At 46.8% G+C, this 17,836-nt stretch overlaps 1 long non-coding RNA gene and 1 other non-coding gene across 2 annotated transcripts; one reads left to right on the top strand and one right to left on the bottom strand.

Moving 5' to 3' along the window:
• Positions 1-579: 579 nt before the first annotated feature.
• Positions 580-11,444, bottom strand: LOC121164720. Its single transcript, XR_005885154.1, has 2 exons — positions 9,732-11,444; positions 580-758 (listed from the first exon to the last, which is right to left on the bottom strand). It is a non-coding gene; the product is annotated as an uncharacterized LOC121164720 (long non-coding RNA).
• LOC121165482 lies at positions 6,500-6,622 on the top strand. The gene has a single exon (XR_005885263.1). It is a non-coding gene; the product is annotated as a small nucleolar RNA SNORA31 (small nucleolar RNA).
• Positions 11,445-17,836: the final 6,392 nt, after the last annotated feature.

Raw genomic sequence — 17,836 nt, 5'->3', positions numbered from 1 at the left:
TCTGAGTGAAACGAGCCTGTCCCTCACCCAGCATGTTGTCAAAGCCCAAGAAAAGGGATGAACCTGCTGTAGTCACATGGTCACCCTGCAGCCATCTTTGTGTCCCATCCAAGTGGACAGAGCATGAGGACAGAGCAAACCTGGGTCACGTGCCCACCCCTTGATTAAAAATAGAAGGGACAGTCTGGGGGAGCAGGAGGAGAAGAAGTGTTTCACTAGACAGTCTAAATCAACATCTACCTGACACAAGCTGTGCATCCCTAATACAAGACTCTGAAATTCAACTCTGAACTTCAATTCTGGAGTGGTTTCAACTTCATCGTCCCAGATTATGAATATTGAACCCATGCAAATATTCTAAAATCAAAAAGGCTAGAATCTGAAATACTTCTAATCTTAAATGTTTCAGACAAATTAATTCAAATTGTAATTCACCTAAAAGAGCTTCACCTACCAACTCTATACACTTTATTCTTCATTTTTTATAGACTTATTTCTTTAAATTTATTTTTAGAATACTGTCAGGCACATTACATATACATAGTTCATTTTTTAATTTAAAAAGTAAAAAGTGTTGTAGATTGCCTTCAGAAAGAAAGCCCAAGGGGCACAAACTTCAGGATCAACGACTTTATAAGTTAAACTGGAGGAAATCCAAGCCTTGTGGATGAACGTGGATCTGGACATCCTGGTCCTACGTGCCTGGTCAACGTTTCAACAACCATTCAACAGTCATCACCAACGCGAGCTCTGGGAGGCTTTAAAAAGTGGAAGAAACAGGTTTTAGTTCATCAGTGACATGTTAGTGGGGAAGATGGACTTTCCTTACAGACATGTGTTGAAATCTCCAGCTAACTGCCTTTATTTCCTCTCTCACTTTTTTTCATCTATAATCTTATAGCCAATTAGCATTTGTAGGAAAACTCAAGTTATAACAACACCAAATATTCACTTTCTAGCTGTACCAAATGTCCTCCATAAAGACAACTGCAAACTGAAATAATCTCCAACATTTACCCCAGGTAAAAATACTAGTAAAAGTAGCCTTTGGCTGTGCAGCAATTAGAAGCAATTAGAAGATAAAAAACTAATTCTTCTTTTTCAGAGTCACTCCAAGTAAGGCCTACCAATTCTGACATTAATGACCAAGAGGGGAAAGGCAATCCTGTTTAAGTAAAGCAAAAAGATATTTGTTTACCAAGTATTTTTGTTCAAATTCCTTAGGCCCTTACAGTGTGCCCTCTGAGTATCACTGCTTCCAAGAGGCCTACCTAGCCCATGCTGAACTCCTAGCACTCTGTGACAAACTTAAGCATCTATTCCTATGTTGCGGGTAGAACACTGTAAGTATACTCTTACAAAATATGATGATAAAGTTCAGACACCATGTACCACATCCCAGTGCCTGGCCTGCAGCCCTGCTCAATGCAGCTTCTTGTTAAGGCAGATTCTAGGAGGCAGCAGTTATTGCTGAAACAGTTGGGTCGGTGTCACTTGTATGGTGGACTGGGATGAACTTCCTGGCGCCCACTTTAGACTAGTCCAGCCCTGGCAGTTAAGGGAGCTTCCTGGAAAAGCAGCAGATGATGGACCAAGTGCTTAGACCCCTGCCCTGATGAGGCAGACCCAGATAAGGTTCCAGGCTCCTGGTTTTGGCAGGTGCAACCTCAAGCTATTACAGCCATTTCAGGGAGTGCAACATCAGATGGAAGATCTTTCTTTTCCTTTCTGTTTCATTTCTTTCTTCCTTCCTTTCTCCCTTCCTTCCTTATCTGTCACTCTGTGTGTGTGTGTGTGTCCTTCTCTTTCTGTAACTGTTTTCCAAATGAATACATATAAATCTTTTTTTTTTTTATTTTTTATTATTTTTTCATTGGAAAGGCGGATATACAGAGAGGAGAGACAGAGAGGAAGATCTTCCGTCCCATGATTCACTCCCCAAGTGAGCGCAACGGGCCGATACTATGCCGATCCGAAGCCAGGAGCCTCTTCCGGGTCTCCCACGCGGGTGCAGGTTCCCAAAGCTTTGGGCCGTCCTCGACTGCTTTCCCAGGCCACAGGCAGGGAGCTGGAAGGGAAGCGGGGCTGCCGGGATTAGAACCGGCGCCCATATGGGATCCCGGGCGTGCGAGGTGAGGACCTTTAACCACTTGCGCCACCGCGCCGGGCCCAAATCTTTTTAAAAACAACTTAGATTTCCTTAAAGGGCAGAAATTTTAAAGTTCAGTAACTTTACAGTGCCTCATATTACCATTACAAGTATTCAAGAAAAATTTGTCCTACTGTGAAGAATGCTTTAAAATTGACAGGGCCCAGCATGAAGGCTCAGTGGCTAATCCTTACCTTTTATGCACCAGGATCCCACAGGGGAGCCAGTTAGTGTCCTGGCTGCTCCATTTCCCCTCCAGCTCCCTGCTAGCAGCCTGGGAAAGCAGTAGAGGATAGCCCAAAGCCTACACTCACTTGGGAAACCCGGAGGAGGCTCCTGGCTCTGTGATGGGGTTTGATGACTCTCACTCACTTGTCAGGTTAATTGACAGGGGACAGGGAGAGAAAAGGAGTTTCTGCACCCCGCCCTTCCTAACTCCTCTGGCACCATTCAAGTTAATTGAAGGCACGAAAAGAACACCCCGCCCCTCCTGACTTCAGAACAACTGACAGCTCAGAAATTACTCCAGCAGCTCCAAGCACCCACCCGGACCCTCCTACCTCCTGATGTACTAGATTAGGTTAACTACAGGAAAACTCCAGGCTCTAGTAATTCCCATTCTGCCTCCTGCACCAGGAAACTGTACTGAGTGGCTCTCAATCTGGCTGAAGGATGAAAGCTTAAAAACCCTGACTTTGCTGGCTGAGTGCAGTGGCTCCTGGAGTGTAGCAGGAGCTACTGTAACCAAGCTTGGGAAATAGACTCCTTGTAACATCCTACTCTTGGGTCCAATATGATCTCTCTCACATTCCACAACAGCTCTTGGCTCGTCCATTGCAAGCACTCGGGGAGTGAAATACAGTTCATACAAAAAAGGAACAGATTCTTTAAATAATGTAAATAATTGAGTCTGGACATTTAAGCAAAGTGAAATCTAAACTGAATTTTAAAAGATAAGTAGAATTTCAGAAAAGAATAAAGAACATTTCAGGGAAAGGAATATAATTGGGCACAAACAGTAAATGCCAAGGACTGTTTAAGGAACAATAAACTGAGAATTTCATTTAATCTCAAATAAACTGTTTACTGGGGCAACTGGCAAGAAATGAGGCCTGAAAATCAGATGACCACCTGACTCTGGTAAGTTTCTGACGCCAAGCAGAGGATCAGCTCTAATTGTCAGCAATGAAGAGCTATGCAGGCTGCTTGAGCAAAGTAACAAACAGAAACCAAAATTAAGATGGTTATTCTAAAGTGACCATTCTAATTTAGCCATGGCACAGTGTTTTAAGCCACTACTTGCAATGATCCCATTCTTCAACAGTGTCAGTTACAGTTCAAGCAACCCCCGTATCAGACCAGCTCTCTGCTAATGTACCTGGAAAATCAGCAGACACAAGATGACCCAAGTGCAGGGGCCCCTGAACCCACATGGGAGACCCACATGGAGTTTCAGGCTCCCAATTTTAGCTAGCTAAAGCTATTTTGGGAGTGAACCAGCAGGTGGAACTAGGGAACCAATCAATAAATCTCTCTTTTTCTCTCACTCCATCTCTCCGTGTGTGTGTGTGTGTGTGTGTGTGTGTGTGTGTGTGTGTGACACTCTGCCTTTCAAATAAATACACCTTAAAAATTAAAGAATGTTACTGAGGAAAAAAACAAAGAGAGCTAAGCAACTAATAAAACTTGGAAAATGTAGGTATACAACCAATCAGACCTAAGGATGCTTACGAGTTTATACTCAAATGCAAATAGTTTTTAAGATGTATTTATTTATGCTTCTAAAATTTTCAAAAATTTTTTTAAAGATTTATTCGTTTTTATTGGAAAGTCAGATACACAGAAAGGAGGAGAGAACAAGAGGAAGATCTTTCACCTGCTGATTCACTCCCCAAATGGATGCAACAGCTTGAGGTGAGCCAATCCAAAGCCAGGAGCCAGGAGCTTCTTCTGGGTCTCCCAAGTGGGTGCAGGGTCCCAATGCTTTGGGCCATCTTTAACTGCTTCCCCAGGCCACAAGCAGGATGCTGGATGAAAAGTGCGGCAGCTGGGACACAAATCAGCACCCATATGGAATCCCAGCACGTGCAAGGCAAAGGCTTTAGCCACCAGGCTACCAATTTGGGCCCTAAAGATTTATTTATTTTTATTGCAAGGGCATATTTACAGAGAGAAGGAGAAACGGAAAGATCTTCATCTGCTGGTTCAGTTCCCAAAAGGCCACAACAGCTGGAGCTGAGTCAATCCGAAGCCAGGAGCCAGCAGCTTCTTCCAGGTCTCCCATGCAGATGCAGGGTCCCAAGCCTTTGCATCCATTGCCCTCCCAGACCACAATTAGGGATCTAGGTCAGAAGAGGAGCAGCCAAGACGGGAACCACTATCCATATATAGGATGCTGACACCTGCCTGAAGAGAATTCGCCTGTTGAGCCACTGCGTCCGCCCCAAGATTCCAATTGTTTAAGACAAAATGCACAACAGAGCCTCCCTTTCCGTGAATTGTTCCAGGGCTCCTCCATGCACATACACAATCCCATCTTCATACCCAAACAACAGAGCCACTCTTTTTTACTGAGGGTTGGGGGCCAGAAGTGGGGAGTGATGTATGAATGCAGCATGAGATGAAGGGCCAGGTAGTTAGCTGTGCAACAAATGGAGCCCAAACACCTGTAAAGGCCAAAGGCACTGCAATCACATTTATTGCAAAATGGAAAAACAGACTGCAGATCCAGTCATACTGCGGGCTTGAGAAATGACATCAGATATAGCCAGTAAACTTGGCAAAAGGGAAAGACAGGATGAATGGAGTTATTGAAGTCTCAATCCTCAATAGCAGAGATCTGTAACCTTTTTAAGGGTGAGGAGTAGGGTCACAGACCCTTACAGGAATTTGTGGAAAGCTACAGACCTCTCTCTAGAGAAACACACTGATTCACAAAATTTTACATAGAGTTTCAGAAGGTTTATAGACACTCCCTCAGAGCCCATTCAGAGGATATTGGCCCATGAACTCCATGTTAAGAACCCCTGCAGCATAGTAATATAACTATTTCTATCACATATTCATTCCAAAGTTTTAAAAATTTTTAAATAGTAAGCTATACATACATCTTTCTTATTTGTAGATATCGTACATGAAACCAATAAATCATGTACCTTGGCATGCATACTCAAAAATGGAAAAGAACTATATTACAAAAGAAAAAAATAAGCATTTACTTACTGATAACATGAGAGCTTTGTGCTAATAACTACTATTTTTAATACCACTACTCTTGGTGATAGCAATATAACTGAACACAGCTTGCTTTTCTTTAGTCTCACTTTCATGTTTTGTAATGCAATAACCTGAAGGTCTGGTTGCAAATTCAGCTCATTTTTATACTAAATTACATTTTATTTGGTTCTAATGGTGATCACAGCTGAAAAACATACTTCACAAAGATGAATCAAGCTAAAGGAAGAACACAATTACTGCCTGTACTGAATAAAACATGATATTCAATTTTCAAGCCCATTCACCATTTATGCAAAGATTTTAGCTAAAATTCAGTTAGTGCATTTCCATATTTCCTGATGGCAATCAGTTGCTCTTACAAACTAATCAACTGGTATTGCCATTTTATATTTTCAGCAGATAGGCTCAAAATCACCAAAATGCCCCTATTTTTTTTTTCTTTTTTCAGGCTTTTAAAGAGGTTTTCAAGTTCATAGTACATTCAAAAGAAGTTCTCAAACTTAACACACATCGTATCAGCAATTAAATCCAACCATGATTGAATCAATTCCAGGTACCCACTTAAAATATCCTGTCCCCACAGCACTGAATTTAATTTCATTTGAAAAGATTCAGTACTCTGCTACTTAGTCATAGGTGATCCCTCCCAACACCCCAGGGAATATGGGAATTTTCATATAGTAACGAATTCTATATGTGCTTGGCTACACACATACACCTAAGATAAAATTCAATGGCTAAAACAGCTACACTAAGAGATTAACCACAATCACAGTATCACGGAACAAATATAACAATACACTACAATAAAAACAAATTATTTCTGGAATTTTTAACTTAAGTACAAGTGATCAAATCATGGAAACTGGAATTGTGAATAAGGAGAGGTAACTGACATTATGGGGTCTTCTTCACTTTTTTTTTCAATTTCAAGTTTTGAATTGACAGAGTACATAATACATATATATAATATGCAACAATCAGATCAGGGTAGCTGGTATACCAATTATCTCAAACATCAATCATTTCTTTCCGTTTGGAACATGCGAAACTCTATTAGCTATTTTAAAATATAAAATTAACTTGTTAATCACAGCATTAATAATTATTTCTCTGTTTCCACTGACAGACCTTCAACAATTCACTGTTGTTTTTTTGGCTTACACTAGGATGTGAAAGATAAATTCCTGAGCTGTCTTTATGGCAGCCCAGATTGAGAAATTGAGAAATACATTTGTTTAAAAAGGAGGGACGGGGAAGAGTTGGCACAGTGTCATAGCAGGCTCATCTTCCACCTGCAGTGTCACCATCCCATATGGATGGCTGGCTCAAGTCCCAGCTGCTCCACTTCCCATCCAGCTCCCTGCTTGTGGCCTGGGAGAATAGAGGTTGGCCCAAAACCTTGGGACCCTGCACTCATGTGAGAGACTTGTAAGAAGCTCCTGGCTCCAGGCTTTGGATCGGCTCAGCTCCAGCTGCTGCAGCCACTTGGGGAGTGAACTAGCAAATGGAAGATATTTATCTCCATCTTTCCTTCTCTCTGTAAATCTTTCACATACAAGATAAATTTTAAAAATCACTCCTACCATTCCAGTATCCATTAGCCATCCTCTCCTGTTCCCTTCTTGCCTGCGTTCTCAGCTTCTGGTATCCACTGCTAGCATTTCTCCAAGAGATCAACTATTACAGTTGCCTCAAAGCCTCTATCAAGATCTCACCATTATGTCAGGACAGACTGTCCTGATTTGCTAGGTAGCATAAAAGACACTCATATCAGAAAATATCAGCAGATTTGGGACAGTTGCCTTTTTTTTTAAGAAAAGAGAAAATAATCTTTAAGTTAAACAATTTTAAGTGCTCTGTGCCAAGATGATTGGCTGTCCTCTAGAGATTATTCAAAAGAACTGTTGCTGCCTCCCTACTGCGATACAAAGGAGTTCTAAGTATCTATTAAAATAATAAATCCAGAATCCAATTACCCAACCCTGTAAACTCTGAAACACTGCATCAGACTGGACGGGAACACACTTTCCTCACAGAACTTGACAGCTCTCCCACCTTCTAGATAATTCCAGGGAATTTTCACTTTCGAGGCCACAGCTCTGAGAATGGATTCTGTGCTGGGCAGGCTGTCCATTCATGCTTTCCCACCAGTGTCTCTCATGTGCTAGCACAGCAGGAAGGAGCTGTTCGAAGGTACTCTGAGGACAGCACATCTACCTCTGACACCAGCATCCTCGGCCCAGCAGCAACAAGCGGTATCAGACACCACAAGGTGCTGGAGCAAGGTCATCACTGCCTGACACAGCTTGCTTTAACACTTTTTTGGAACATAGCAGAGCATAAATAAACCAGAACTGAATCATGAACTACACTGAGAGAGCTAGGGACCTCCAACTTCTGGGACCCATTTTACTGATGAAGACACACTTAATGTTTATACAAGGAAATGATATTTTTGCATTAAAATAACCAAGTGTATTTCTTCATCTTAAAGAAATGACACATGATAATACACTGTTTACAAGTTTAAGGCAGCAAGAAGGATTCTGTACCTTGTTTCAAAAAAACATGCTTTTAAATACTAGTAGACACAAAAATGAGTAAGTTCCCAGTGTGATATGCCTTACATATGGAATCAGTTCCAAAACTAGGAAACACAAAATTTGAAGAACACAACCTGTCAAGAAAAATCCACAGATATTTGGAAAATCACCATTTCCCATTTCATCCAGTTCTGTCTTCTTACTACACACTCCCCCCCACCACATCCCTGACTTGAAATCCTTTGCTTCCTGCTACGGTACCCAGCTCGCTATGGGACCCAGCTCACTACGGGACCCAGCTCTCTGCTGCCCCCAGTTCTGGTGCCACCCTCTGTCTCCTCCCTCCCCCTTCATCGTTCCCTGAATAATTCCTCCCTTGTCTGCCATTCCATCCTTGCTACTTCATCTTCCTGAATGTACCGTTAGGACCTCCACCCTTCAGACACCATCGCTGGCCTCCTGCGAAGCCCTCTGGGGAATGCCTCCCCATCACTCTCAGATGCAGACAACAGCCCCTCTCCCTGAATCCATCCCTCAGCACTCGCCACATTTCATTAGCATGACCACCTTTCTTAGGTCATAATCTCCTTAAGAACAGAATTTCTGTCTCATCATTGAACTTCACAGTGTTTTAAACAAAGTCTGTACTCATAACTACGTCCTAAATGAGTGACTGAGTGACTACTTAGAAATTCATTCAATTACAGACTTCCTGTACCATTGAGAATGAAAGGGTAGGTTTGACTTAAACTTTGCAGAACAAATAAATTCTCTGGATTTCCCCAAACTCAAAGTAAAGCCAATATTGTACATAGAAATGCTTTCAAAACTCAAGGACATATCATCCTCCAACCCTGTCCAATACAGTGCGACAGATAACCTTAAACATACCATGCTCATAAAAATGTCAATATTTTAACCATACAGACAAAACCAAATTTAAAGATGTAATATATTAAAACTATTAGATCAACCATACAAAATAGAAAACAGAATGACCAAGCAATTTGTTTAAAAAAAAAAAAAAAAGCACCTTAAGCTTTAGCTGATCTGTGTAAATACTAACAAACTTGAGAGGCAGAATTTTATTGCTAAGATTCCAAAACCAACCATTCAAAGATAAGCTTACTTGGAAAGAAGCACCAAAGAATCAACATTACTAAAGTACAAAGGTGAGACCAGAAACAGCACAAGAATCTTAAAGTGACACTTTCATTAAGTAACTGGCACATCTACCTCCTGGGACATCAGAAAGGAACAAGACTGCAAGAAACCCCCTTCTCCCCCTGTCCCTGACCTCCCACCCCCAACACATGTATGGAACTGAAAGAATCCAGAACAGAAGAGTGCTATAATGTGGCCAAGTGTGGTGAATAAGCTTGGAGAGAAGCCCATTTAAATCTATGAAGGTGGGGCCAGCTCATGGCATACCAGGCTTATCCCCAGCTTCGGCAGGTGTCAGTTTAGATCCTGGCTGTTCCATTTCCAATCCAAGTCCCTGCTAAGAGCCTAGAAGAGCAGTGGATTTTCCATCTTGGCCCCTGCACCCATGTGGGAGACCCAGAAGGCAATCCTGGCTTCCACCTTCAGTCAGGCCCAGTGCTGACTGCTGCAGCCATTTCGGGAATGAACCAGTGGATGGAAAATCAATATTCTCTCTCTCTCTTTCACTCTAACTCTGATTTTGAAGTAAAATAAATCTTTAAAAGAAATCTATGAATGTGATTTGCATTCAGAAGACCTGGACTCAAATGTCATTCCCAACCGACAAGCTCTGCAATCTTAAGCTAACCACTTACCTTCTCTCAGCCATGCCTGCTTGTTTATAAAACACAAGAGGCGCAGAGTTAGCATAGCACCTGTGGAAGACACAGTGCTCAATCAATATTTGCTAACTGCAAATGCAGGCCCTACAGGAAAACAGATACTTCTCGCCAGGTACTTCAGCAGTTTTTTGAGAATGAGCCCAATTAATTCCTGGTTAATACTCTATTTACAATATTTGAGAGTCAATTTTTGGTCAAAAATTAAAATATACTTTTTTTTTCTGAGCTTACACATTACTCAAAAAATTACCAAGATTCTGACGATATTAAATCTCCTAATAATAACTTTCAAATAGAAAAGCTGAGTCTCCTAATGAAGCCCCAAAGCCAAATCCAGGTCCCCAGACTTGGGTACCTCCCCTGCAGGCCCATGGGGTTGTTCTGAATGACCCTGAAAGCACCTCCACTCTGAATGCTACGGCTCATGCCATCTCGGGACTGTCCAATCGAACAAGGAAAAAGTCAACATGCAACAGAAAGTTCAGGAAAGAACTTTTACAATTTTTAAAAATTATTTTGTGCAAAAACTTAGAAACCCATGCAGTTCTTTTTCAAAACAGGCATTTGCATGAACTTCTTGAAGCATTCTCATATGCTAAAATGAGGCTCTGAGATGGGTGGATGAAAGGAAGGTAAGATGATATATTCCACAGAAGTGAGTAACTGATGCTAAGAGAATGGTAAAATCAAGCTTTCTGGAAAACATGCCTGCTTTGATTCTGCTTCTGAAGGTAAGAAACATCAAGGAAACAGAAATGCAATTTAAATAAAGAAAATGAAATATGTAAAAGCAAAGAAGCAAAATTATCTATGGATGATTATAATATTTTCTTCACCTATATGGCATTTTATAGTTTACAAGGCATTTCTTCATGTCACCTGTACAGCAAATTTTCTAGGAAGAAAAATTTTAAAAATCCACTTACATGGTTTATATCTGATAACTGTTCACAGAGAGGCTCCACTAAAAGCAATTGAGTCCTAAATCATTTTAGAAAGGGATTTTTTCCAGCACTGATGTACAGGATGAGTGAAAGAAGCACATGCAGGCACGTAAAGTCATAAACCTACACATCATAGAATTTCAGCACAAGAAGAAATCTGAAATCAGAAACAGATGCACATTTACTAGCTTAAAAAAAGTCCTCATGGCAACAGTATCAATGTGACTCCCCATTATTCGGTGTGCAAAATGACAACTGCGGAATCAGAAATGAAGGAGGAATCTGAGAAATTACCAAAAAAACAAACAAACAAAAAATCAGCAAATCTGATGTATTAGTTGGTGACAGGCCCATTTACTAGGTAATCACTGGTATTTTATCCTGCTGCCAATAGTATACTAATTTCATCTTGCTACTTAATATATGTTACAGATCACAACAACATGAGGACAAGTATATTGTCCCAGTGTTAATTAGGAAAACCTGAGGTTTAATGTAGTTAAACGGCCCACAGATATAAGCAGTAAGTATGGAAGAGCCAGGTCACCAATCCCTAACTACTTCAAGTCAAAGAACTATTTCTAAAAACAGCTTTAAAAACTGCCTTGAGATTGGGATGGGTGTTTAGCACAGTGGGATTCCCCCATCCCAAATGGGGACATCTGGGTTGGAGTGTGGGCTCCACTCCCAATTCCAGCTTCCTGTTAATACGGACCCTGCAAGGCAGCAACCCAAGGCTCAAGTGCTGGGGTTCCTGCCACCTCCATGGGAACCCCGAAGGATTCCCAGCTGCTGGCTGTTGCGGGCTTTGCTGGGAGTTAACTAGCAGGTGGGAGTAGTCTCAGCGATACACTCTCCTCCGCATCTCAACTTCCCACTCTCCCCGCCACCCCCTTTCAAACAAATTAAAAAAAAAATACTTTAATTGCCTTAAAACTGCAAGCCAAGAAGGATAAAAATGAAGTATCTTTCTGGGAAAAATTGGACTAGTCAGTGTTGAATTCTGACGCTATTAATGGGCCGACTTTGCCTCGGTGCTTCTATCTGTTTTTATCTACCTAGCTTATCTGTTGCTAATGGTCAGGTTCAGAGCTGATCATTAAGCAAAGCCAAAGGTCCCTACCCTCCACACTGAAACATACCCACAGGGCAAGATTACAACAAAATAGCCAAGATGAGGGCATTGGACTGATTCATTTCAACTCTCCCCATTACTCTTCCAGTGACAATACCGTCTATTTTGGCATAAGCTGCTTATCTTTTAAATATGATAACTGCACTAATCTTTTCAGAAAGCTTATCACTTCAAGGGTTACAGATGATGTGGTTATGGGGGAGGAAGCACAGACAAAACTCACAGTACTTGTACTTCAATGGGATTTCTGTGTTGGTGTCAGTGTTTTGTAACAATTTCCTTTATTCAACGAGATATCTTGCAGAAACAAATCAACTCTGTACATTAATCTAAACACAAAACATCCACAAGCCCTTTTTCAGAAACAGCCTGTAGGAAGAACCTGCACCTCCTTCATCTGAGGAATCAGGATGGTTCCCGTTGCCACTAGCCCATTTTATGACTTTTGATACCATATGTTGAGGAAGGTGCAGGAAGGTTTGAAATAACCAGATTTCACCTCCTCCAATGGCAAAAAAAAAAAAAAAAGGACCAAAGTCTACCCTCAGTAGCCACTGATCAAGGGCTAAAGCAGGGAGCCTCTGGGAGAGAAGCCACATGGCCCCTCCCCCTACAGTGTTATCGCTACTAATGGCAAAGTTACAGAAGATGGGAAGAAACTGGGATGGCTCTGCAGCCGGGACCAGCTTCCATGTTCTGTCATGCAACTCTTGAAAGGCATGTATTTCACTCAATCAGGTAACACACAAGAACCCACCACAATGCTGTTGGGCCTCTGCCAGGAAAGCTGGCCCTCTGAGAATTCCTGCAATTATCACATTTAGAAGGCAACATCACTGCCAAGACACTAATAAGCAACCTGGGGAATATCCTGTGCTCCACAGCTCAGGGGATTCTACTCAGCACTGTGTGCCTGACTCACCTCCCAGATCTGCCTGCAAAGGAAAGGTAGGTTGGACTATGTGCCTTCAGGTCAACTAACTTCCTAGGACATGCAATACACATAGCTCAAACTATGTGAGGTCCCTCCCTAAGACACACCAAAGCAGAGAGGTAGAGTCTAAGACAAGGTGTGTGAAATTCATGACAACTAGGTAAGGAGAGCTAAAATATCCCTAAAACAACTGGAAATCACAGTCCAGCACACGCAATCCAATAAAAAAGGGAGGGACCTGGAAGAGGGATGGCCACTCCCTCCCCTCCCGTGCTCCACCTTCCAGCACCTCCACACCACCTTACTCGCTTACTCAACCTTCAGTCCTGGGGTGGGGGGGGGGGGGGGACTGCTCACTGGATTAGCAGGATCAAGTGGACATGCAGAGAACATTCCTTCCTGAGAACACCATCTTTAAATTATCTGGGCTTGTTTACCACTCTTCCCTATAGAGTAAGAATGTGAAATTTGGCCAACACTCACAATATATATCAGTCGACACCATGGCAACTCAATCCTCTGCCCACAAAAAAAAAAAGGAAAGGAAAGTTTGCCCCCAGACGCCCTCAACAGTGAAGCGTCTTGAGTAGCAGCAGTATCTGTGTGTCACACCCACGTCACGTTAGCCCTACAGCTTCCTGGCACGAGCGAATTCTTGGGATTATACAAACTGCTGCTTCTGTTTCTAGCCTAGGTTTCTAGAAATGAAACCCTGGAATTGAGGGAGCAAGAAAAACAAATGTTGGCAGAAAGAGGGAAGAAAGTGCATTGTCTGTTTCATCGCAGTTTATATGGAACAATCACCATTAGTTCCATTGAGCTTTTTTTTTTTTTTTTAACAAAACCACTCACCCAAAAATGCAGATCTAAAATACTCCCTTGGCTTAAACCTCACAAAAAGTAATTCAAGAGACAATCCTACAGAGTTTTCTCCCAGAGAAATAAGGAAGCATTTACCTGTGTAAAATTCAAGTTTTGTACCTTATGAATCAAATTTCAGTGTGGGTTAAGTAAATGAAAAAAAATATTTTTAAAGGTACTGCAAAATTTCAACAAAAATCAAGGCAAAGACCTGTTTTTCTAAGCAGAAGCCCTCTATTTTCTCTCCAAACCCTAACAGTTAGACCCCCTATTCGGGTTCTCCCCCAGCCCACCTCCCTCCTCGCCCTTTTTTGGTCCACGGTTCTGAAAGCATAAAATCTGAACAAGAAATAGAAAACATTTCAGCTATTAGTTCACAAAAACCAAATTAGACCTTTTCCATGGGCAGGAGATAAAATAGAAACACTTTCATTTTATCTCGTTTATTGCCAGAGGTTCAAGGAATGCCTGTTTATTAAGCTGAACTGAACCCCCTCGGCCACCTTTAACCCAAAACTATTTCGAGTTCAGAAGCCCAAAGACCCAAGCAAACACTTTTCACAGCAGCCTCCACGTGAAGAAACCCGACCCCTTCCTCCTACCCCGGGGCAGCAGCGAGACAAGCCCGGAGGCCCCTTTGGCCAACTTTTTTTTTTTTTTTCCTAAAGACTAACCTCCAACCAATTCTAGAAGAGAAAAGACAAACTTCAAGTACAATTAACCCTTGAAAACCGAGCGTTTCCGCGGGGCCACACAACGGACTCCGAGTCCGCGGCGGGTCCGGTTTGCACACTCTAGATTTCTTAATCAGCCGAGGGCACGCAGCAGCCCTCACACATCATCGCCTCTCAGATTCCTCCTGGCATGCACACGAGGTGCCGGGGCTGCGAGCCACCCCAGCCAGGCAGCCGTCAGTCCCCAACATCCTACTCCACGCGACGACTCCGCCACCGCCAAATGGGGGTGGGGGGAGTGCAGGAGGGGAATCATGTCACCTTCTCCACAAGGACACCTGCCTCTTCAACGCCTCTCTACAGCGCGTGAGGAGAGCCGCGCAGGAAAGGCTCCCAGCGCCTCCAATCTAAAGTTTTCCTCCCCACCAAACTCTGCGGCCACAGCAGCGCGCGGCCTGTCCTCGTCCCCCACACACAGGCGGTATTGTCAGCCGCACCCCCCAAAACACACACACACGGCTCTCTCCAACACCCTCACGCCAGGCAGCGTTCAGCCCCCCCACGGCAGTGACCGCTTCACAAGCAGCCCCCCACAGCTGAGCGGAGAGGGGCCGGGGCACCCCCTGTAGGAACTCTCCGTTTCTCCTCCAGAAGGCTGGAGAGCGGCTCGCGCGGCGCGACCACCCGCCCGGCCCACCTCGCACGCCGTCGGGTCCAGCCGCAGGACTCGCCCCCCGCCCCCACCCCCACGTCCAAGGGGCCGAAACGCGGGCGCCACAGCAAACTGGCTCTTACCCATCCCATCTGCACCTCCGACGCCCCCCCGAGGGGCAGGGGGCCGGCCCGGGCGCCGGGGGCTCACACCGCCGCGCCGTCGAGGGCGGCGCTGACGGAGAGGCGCGCCGCGGGCACCCCCAATTCGGAGTCCCGACACGCGACAGAATCCCCGGCAGGGGTGGCGGGCCGGCCAAGGTCACGGCCCCTCGTCGGGGCCGGGGGGCGCCCGCGCCGACTTCCGGCTCCCCCACGCCGGCCGGCGGCCGCGCAGCCTCGCGGCACCCTCCGCGGATGCTGGCCTCCCGGCGCTAACTAGGGCAACTGGAAACGAGGCGGAGGGAAGGCGCCGCCGCAGCGAGCTGCCCGGGCGCGGAGCAGCCCCCCAGCCCGGAGCCCGTGACAGCTGCGACCTCCGCCCCCTCCGGCCGCGCCAGGCCGACCGGGGAACTCGGCAAAGTGGAAGGGGGCGAGGCGAGCCGAGAGAAAGGAGGGCGCCGAGGGGCGCCAGCTGCTCCCCGCCCCCTAGGGCCTCGGCGGCCGCGCCGCTCGTGACAGCTGCACCCACCGCGAGGCTCCGCGCCCGCCGCCCGCCGCTCACCTGCCGCCGCCGCCGCCGCCTCGGGACCCGCGCTCACGGGGCGCCGCGCTCGCCCGCGACCGTGCCGGCGCCGCCGCGGCCTCCGCCACTCCTCGAGCCCGGAGCCCGGCCCCCGGGGCCCAGGCGGCCGCCGCCGCCGCCGCCGCGGCTCCACCGGCCCCTCCTCCGGAGCAGGCAGGGGTCCCCCCGCAGGGGGATGCAGCACGAACCCCGCGCGGGCTCTGCCCCAGGGAGCAGCAGCGATGAGGCGGCCGAGGCGCCCGAAGCCGCGGCGCAGCCGTCGGAGGACGGGGCTCGGCGAATCGCCTCAGACTGCCGCTCGCCTGGCCTCAAGAACAGGCATTTCAGCCGCTCTCCGCGGCCGCCATGTTCTCCTCCTCCTCCTCCTCCTCCTCCTCGGCCGCCGCCGCCGCCGCCGCCGCCCCCCGCGCGCGGCCCCGCCCCCTCCGCGCCCCGCCCCGCCCCGCCCGCTCCCGGCCCCGCCCCGCCGCCCGCCCGCCGCGCTTCCCCTCGCCCGCTCCGGCCGCCGGGGCTGCCCCGACCTGCTGCCCGCGGGCTCCGACGGCGCGCCTGGCTCGGCCGGGCCGGCGGGGCGAGCAGCCGCCCCGCGCCCTCTGCCGGCCACAGGCCCGCCCCGACCCCGGTTAGTCCTTAAACCGAGTGTGGGAAAGGAGGCCCCGAACTCTGCCCTCCCCCTCGGGGCGTGCCTCCGGCTCCTGCCGGGAAGCGGCCTCGAACCCGAGGCTGCCTCAGCTCGGCCGCCAACCTGCAGCCTCCCGCTGAGCTTTTTATCTTTCAGAGGAGCCCGTGGAGCGTCCTGAGGCCCTGTAGACAAGGAAGGGAAGGAGGAACGGGTGCTGGGCTTGCTCCTGCGTTAACGTGTTGGATTACTTGGAGACACGTCCCGCGGGCCTCGTTTGGTATGCTGCAAAATTGGGGAGGGGGCAGTGGTGGAGGTTGCCTTGAGGATTTCACGGGCTGTCAGACCAGGGGAAAGAAAGATCATCTGCTCTCATCGTTTAATAGTTGAAAAGATCTGTCTAATGCGTCTGCTGTCTCTGCAATTACCTAAAATCTCTGTCACTCACAGACCGTGCCCCTCAGGGGGGCCCGCACCTGTCTCCGTGTCTGCTTCCTTTCCTTACTCCATCGTGGAAGCGCTCCTTCCAGAAGCCTTCCTTGTCGCTGGAGAAACCTTCACAGTAGCTGCACAGTCACTCTGGCCTCATCGGAGAAACCCTCCTCCTAACAGCGGCTTGACCTTAGAATACGCGCGTCCTCCGGCTGGTCTGCGGAAGACACAACCCTGAAGCGCACGTCTGTGGTCCCGATGCTTCCCCCAACCAATTTCTGTTTCTCTCCCTGTTTTCTTCTGCCCTCAGTCAACCTCCCGTAAATCCCCGAGCTTTTCATGCCCTCCTCCTGCCTGAAACCTGAGTGCCTTGACGCTAACCCACCTCTCTGCACCTGACAGGAGGCCGCTTGTTCCACAGTCAGGTCCTGGGGCCCTGCTGCTGGCCCTCACCGCGCAGGCCCTGTCCTCATCTGCGTCCTGCCGGGCGTTGAGCCCGTGAACCCCTCCCACTCACTTATACATGTAATCATGTATGTATTCGTTCAGTTGCTTGTCGAAGACCTGCTGCTGGGGCTCTGCATGCAGGCGGTTCATTCGCTCTGGCCTTCGCCTGCAGGAGCATTGCCTCTAGGCACCTTCAGGGTCCCCATGCCCTGTGGTACCTGGAAATACCCAAGGTACCTGGCTCAGGCCTTCACCAGTGCAGGTCCCTCTGTAAAGCTGCTTCCTAGCCTAGCCCGAGACAGACCATGGCAAGTGTGCCTTGTCTGGACCTCTGCCAACTACAAATGAACCACTTACACGAGACATTCTTGTCTCCCCGAACTGCTTGTCACCAAATCCAGGGGGGCACTGCATTTCTCACGTGGGATTCATTGACTTATTTTTATTTGAAAGTCAGGGAGAGATACAGATCTGCTGGTTCACTCCTCAAATGCCCAAAACAGCCAGGTGGGCCAGACCAAAGCCAGGAGTCTAGAACTCAATTTGGGTCTCCAAGTACTTCAGCTCTCACCTTGCAGCCTCCCTGGGGTGTGCCTTAGCAGGAAAGTTAGAGTTGGAAGCATAGCCGGGACTGGA

Source organism: Ochotona curzoniae, unplaced genomic scaffold (genome assembly GCF_017591425.1).
Source record: "Ochotona curzoniae isolate NIBS_2020 unplaced genomic scaffold, NIBS_Ocur_1.0 contig_883, whole genome shotgun sequence".
Classification (NCBI taxonomy): domain Eukaryota; kingdom Metazoa; phylum Chordata; class Mammalia; order Lagomorpha; family Ochotonidae; genus Ochotona; species Ochotona curzoniae.
This window is presented reverse-complemented; position numbering and strand designations above follow the sequence as displayed.